Source organism: Ochotona curzoniae, unplaced genomic scaffold (genome assembly GCF_017591425.1).
Source record: "Ochotona curzoniae isolate NIBS_2020 unplaced genomic scaffold, NIBS_Ocur_1.0 contig_1752, whole genome shotgun sequence".
Lineage (NCBI taxonomy): Eukaryota > Metazoa > Chordata > Mammalia > Lagomorpha > Ochotonidae > Ochotona > Ochotona curzoniae.
The window spans coordinates 32439-38698 of NW_024465171.1; positions in this window are offsets into that span (position 1 = coordinate 32439).

A 6260-nucleotide genomic window follows, 5' to 3' on the forward strand; every position below is an offset into this window, starting at 1 on the left:
AGACAGAACAGACAGAACACACAAGGCGCCTACGTACCTCCAAGCCTGAATTCGAGGATCAGGGGGCGATACACCTTTCCTGGCCAATGCACCAAAATGTAAGGCCGCGCGGAGTGGAGTGGGGACAGCCTTACCGATCCACGAGAATATGTGTCACCCCAATGATCAGCGGAGACAGGCTTGATGCAAAAGCAGGAGGATTTATTCAGATGCCAGCGCGCTGGGACGGAGGTCAGTTCCTCACGCAGGAGGATGACACATCCGTGCCGCTCACTGTACATTACCCAGTTTTTATAGATCAAGTTTTGCTGGCACAATAGGTTAAAAACTAAATTTAGAACAAAACTAGGAACTTTCTAAAGAGCTCAAACATCACATAGTCGTGGGAGTTTACAATGCAGGGCTGAATAAACATTGCATAGCCATAAAACTAGGAAGTCACAACACAGGGCTGAATAAACATTGCATAGCCATAAAACTAGGAAGTTACAATATAGGGCTGAATAGCCATTGACATTAGGAATTCATTTCTATTTTTTGTCACCTTTGAGCTTCTTTAATTTTGGGAACTTCCTTTCCACCAATTGTCTCCTGGAATACAAGTCTTGGGAACATTTTTATCTTCCAATTGTCTCCCAGAATATATGGTGCCTTTGCACGTTGTTCTCTTAAATCATTTACCAAAGACATCTTGTTCAGCTATTCTTAGCAAGCAAAGTGTAGGAAGCAAAGAGGCAAATTAAACTTTTCTACTCTAAATCTAAATTTTTCTATTCTAAACTCTTCCCTTCACTACCTTGCCTGCTAGGACATTCATCCAGGTATAACAGTGAGGTAGGCATGGGCACCTCTGTCCCACCCTCACATATCTTCCCAGAACTCGAGCTTGCCAGAGTGCAAACTCAGGCTCTCTACCATGGGACTCAAGCTTGGATATACATCCCTTCCAGGCAGGGAGGGTGGTTCTGCACATTTTTATCACTAAGCCTGGTAAGGGTACATCCTATACCTCCAGTGGCCTGAGGTGTACTCCGACCAGCTGAGGCAGCAATGAGGACATGGATAGGATCTGGGGATGAAGCACTGACAGGAGACCAATGATGGTGGAAATCTCCCCATAGTTTATTACTTCTTATATACTCTTTCAATATGATGCCAATCAGTCCCATTATACCAGCTGCTTTCAACCACAATCCCACACCCTGCAGTGCTCAACTTAACAAGTGCTAATCAACTCCTTAGCACACAACAGGTACCCCTTGGTTTTGTTTCAATGCAGACTTGAATATGCCTGTCTTCAGTTGTGAACTCTCATGTTATCTGCCTTATACATATCAGGAATCTCCATAGCATGACAGAAACCCTGTCTTAGGTTGGTGTGTGCCAGGTCCATCTTATCCATAACTGGCTACCATTTAATGTGTTGTCTGCTGCAGCTGTAGAAAATATACTTGGGGAGGCTGATGACCCTGTTTCATGGCTAGGCAAGTCTTTAATGTGGTAGCAATTAGCTGACAGATTTCACGGGCTTGAGAAACAAAGCACTGCACAAGTTAAACATATATAAATGCATAATGTAGGACAAGAGACCTATATCACACAGCCTCTGCTGATCCTTTGCCAACAAATCAACCCACTGTTACAAAGCAAGCATGCCACCCAAAAGTGTTCAGTTGTTCCATAGCCCACGCAGTCAGTTCTGCAAGCTTGTTCATTGTCGCAAGTGTAGCTGGTGGTTTGTGGTTGGTGACATACTGGCTATGATGTTCACCATTATGCCAAAGTCTCTTTTAAGCTTTTTGGAACAACAGCGGATTCTCCATTAGCCCCTTCAGTCACAGGCAAGATTCTGGGCAGCCGCAAAATGACAACAGAATAACTATCACCAATTTGTGGATCTAAGCTGAGGCACAGCCTGCCTGTGTGTTGTAGTTTTTGTTTGTTTGTTTGTTTGTTTTTTACCCCAAATAAGGCAGCAATCTCAATTTCTGTCTCGCAGGAAAGAAGAATTTTCATGTGGACACAGTGAAATTTCAAAGCAAAGTTTGTTAGAAAAATTGAGAAAGGAGATTCTGTCCTAGTGACATGGGGCTCTGAGATCCTCTGCCATCATGGCTGGAGTAAAAGCAAGAGAGACAAACCTGAATTAATGGTAAGGAGAGCAGACTAAAAGGTGTGCTTCAAAGAGGCTCTCCAAAGACAAAAGGAAATTTCTTGTCACGCTTGTGTCTGGCTTTGGGGCAAAAGACCAGACAGGTGTCACACACTAGAGATTTCTGGCCTTGGGAATATGAGTAACACTTCATCCAGTTCTTCAATGATAAGGAGATTAGGGTGATGTCCTCCCACACAATGGCTGGAGAAAAGGGCTGATGCATCAGTTAGGGAATTAATATGCTAATAGCACCATTGTCCCTTGGAAGAGACCTCCTCTGGTGAATGCAAGACATGATGGGGAAAATGCTGTTTTATATTTGAGGAAAAATGATAACTTGGGGACACAGAATAAACTAACTGCCTACTATCCAATATAACTCCAGCATTCCAACATGCTGTCAGGGTGCACTGGAACTCGGTGTCATTCACTTCAGAGGTGTTTCCTGTATGTAAGAGAGAAACATGGGGATAACACAGGCAGACACAAGCTTAAATTTCAAGGACCTGAGGTTCACCCACGTGAGCAAGTCCCAAAGTCCAGAGGAGGGATGGAACTTATACATTCCATAGGAATAATTGCATTCCTGAAGAAGGAACAATGCACATGCCAATGCATGTCCATGTCCCACAAAGCTGTCAGATAAAAAAGGTTGGGGTTTTTCAAGTGGCATTACAATTGAATGATAAGAAAAAGCACAGGCAGAGATTGAGCTATTTATAAAGGGAGGGCTAGACCCCCAACAGCTAGTGATGCTCATTAGACAGTTTGATCATCTGGTCTAAGGAGAAATTGGCAGGAAGTATCAGGTCCTAAGTGCTCATATGAGAACGTAAAGTGAGAGGGGTGCTTAACAAATACTAACATACTTAAATAAAATAAGTGGGTATAATATAGTTGCTTCTTGAGTCGATCTTCTGACTCAAATGCCACCAGCATTGCCGGTATGCAAGTTTCACAAAACTCTGTAGCAGGAGCTTGCTGGACAAGTCTCTCAGGAATCCACCGTGGACTATTTTCATTTTCTGGGATAACATAAACTGATTTTCACACCCATATGAGAACAAGATCTTTGACCTTGCCAGGTTGCTTACTCTTATAGGGACAGTATAAAATGAAAAATGTCTGTGCTCTCAAATCCTTGGCACTTTTGAGCATTTTAATTCAGTGTTTTCACATGGTCTGTCAGTGTTCGATGGGTGTGGACCCTAACTCTGGGGTTCATCCATGTGGTTCTCATTTCACTGGATTCGCTGAGGACTTCCCACTCTCAGGAGATGCTCTTTCAGTGAAATGTGACAGTTATGCACAAGGCCTTCCTCTATGGGTTGTGGGCAGTAACAGAGTGCATTGTGATGTTCCATCCTGTTTTGTTGGTATAAGCCATATTTTAAAAATATATATTTGTTTTAACGTTTATTTCATTTTCAGTGGAAGTCAAATACAAAGATTTATGGAAGGATAGAGATTTGGACCACCGCCCCCCAAGCTACTGCAGCAGATGATGCAGAACTGATCTGAAGCCAGGAGCAAATTTTTCTTCCAGTTTTCCCATGTGTTTTCAGGATCCCAAGGCTTTGAGCATTCTGAATGCTTTCCCAGTGCACAAACAGGGAGCTGAATGGAAAGCAGATGTCCTGGATAGAAGCTGCATCATTATGGGAGATGGTCGTGTGCAAACTGAGGACTTAATCATACCAAGCTTCCACTCCAGGCACTAAGAGATTTCTGTTTTAAGATGAATATTTTCCTTGACAAAGTAGATTTACAGAAAGAAGGAGAAGCAGATGGATGTGTCTTCCATTAGCTGTCTCACTCCCCTGATGCCCACAACGGCCTGAGCTGAGCTGATCCAAAACCAGAAGCCAGGAGCTTCTTTCAGGTCTCCAAGTGGGTTCAGGCTCTCATGGCTTTGCACCATCCTCAGCTGATATCGCAGGCCACAAGCTGGGATATGGATGGAAAGTAGAGCATCCGCAATTTTATCTGGCTCCAAAGGGGATCCAAGCCTTTATAAGGCTCGGATTTAGCCACTGAGCTATTGAATTGGACCTTGGGCCAGTTGTTGTTGTTTTTGTTGTTATTGTGTTGTTGTTGTTATTTTTCTGTAATTTGCATGTGCACTTTCTTTACCATGTGAGCTTTCACACTCACTGAAACTCCTACACATATCTCTTTAAAAGATAGATTGGTATTGTGAAAAAGATAAAGCAAACACAAACAAACAAAAAATGAGATTTATTGGGTTCCCCTCATTTACTACTATGCCTATTGATAGTGGTTGCATAGCAATCTAATTCGTACTTGTGACACTGCCATAACTTACGGGTACTGCTTTGAATCCTAGCTGTTCCGTTTCTAACCCAGCTGAGTGACAATGCACCTAAGAAAGCAGTATCAAATGGCCTAAGTATTGGGCTCCTACACTCACATGGGAAACCAAAAGAAGCTCCATGCTCTTGCCTTCAGTGTGGCCTAGTCCTGACTATCAAAGTCACTTCTGTTGTGAATGTATGCATGTTAGATCTCTGATTATGCCTTTCCAATCAGCTTTATGAGAGGGTACACAAATATATAAGTGTATTTATACACAGTATGAATGTATATGTACATCATTCATATCAGCTTTGTATCATAAATATACAGATATACACATTCCAAAATTCAGAAGTGTTGGGAAGGACATGGAAGGGATCTCAGTTTCTCTTAAGAAACCAATCAGAAGACAAACGTTGGAGTTGATGGATAGAGCACCTAACCTACTCTGACCATGACATCCTGCATATGCATCAGACATTCACTTTTTCCACCCTTTCAATGCTCTCTTCTTATGTGTGGATGAAAGCAAGATAGAAGTGATCAGCCTGGTCACCAGTGTGCAGGTATCTGTGGGTTCTCCTGGAGCAGTGACCTGAGGGAAGGCCATGTTGGACTTTTACCAGATGTTTGATGATGATGATGACAGGATGGGCAGGACAGTAGGTGGAGGTATAGAGAAGCTTAAATAGTGTGTTGTAATGGGCCTGAGAGGAGTGTGTGGTCTCTCAGCCCCCACTGGAAGAACCCTAGAGGATGGAAAATAGCTCCTATATGGGGAATATTAGGACAGATGATTTGAGAGCAGCTGGAAGATTTGGGTGCTGACATCAGCCTCAGCAATACGGGATGGTGGGCAGCAGGGCATGTGTGCTTGTGCTGGTGAACATCAATGACTCTTCCAGATCTCTCATGTGTCTGCTGCCTCTCATGAGTTTTCACTGTCCTAGATGGCTATCCCAGGCCACAAGCATGGAGCTACATTCGAAAAAGAACCACCAGCATTTGAACCAAAAGCTTTATGAAATCCTGGCCTATGCAAAGTAAGGCCTTCACCATCTAGATTAGCATGCCATGACACGACTTCCAATCCTGAATCACTATCATTAACTAGACAACTCTGTTTTGGACCTAAATCACCTTGTTTTATGAGGTAATTATCCAAGACCTAGAACCATATTGGCACAATTGATTTGCTGCCATATGTGGATGATTTACTCCTCACCAGTCTGTCTGTGGGAGATTGCCAGAGAGCTACTAGAAACTTGCTTGAAGAGCTAGGAAGGTTGGGTTGTTGTGCCAGCTCAAAGAAGGCCCAGATGTGCAAACAGCTGGTAATCCACCTGGTGTATAAACTTAAGAAAGGGGCAGAAAGCCTAACAGCAGTCATGAAAGAAACTTCACAAATTCCCCATGCCCACCTCCCGATGAGAGGTGTGAGTATTCTTAGGGTCAATGGGTTATTGCAGACTCTGAATACTGAGTTATGCACAGTTGGCTCGGCTCCTGTATAAGGCCACTAAGGAGCAAAAGCACTAGTCCTGCCTAGACAGACAGGAGCAAGCCTTTGAAGAACTGAGGGCTGCCCTCATTAAAGTCGCAGCACTGATACTTCAAACCATTAAATCCTTTCATCCTCTTGAGGAATGAAAGAAAGGGGATTGCAAAAGGAGTCCTAACACAACAGCTGTGCCCATGGAAATGACCAGTAGGTTATCTATCAAAGAAACTTTATCATGTTGCTGCTAGGTGGGCACTGTGCCTCCATGTCATAGCTGCTATTGCACTC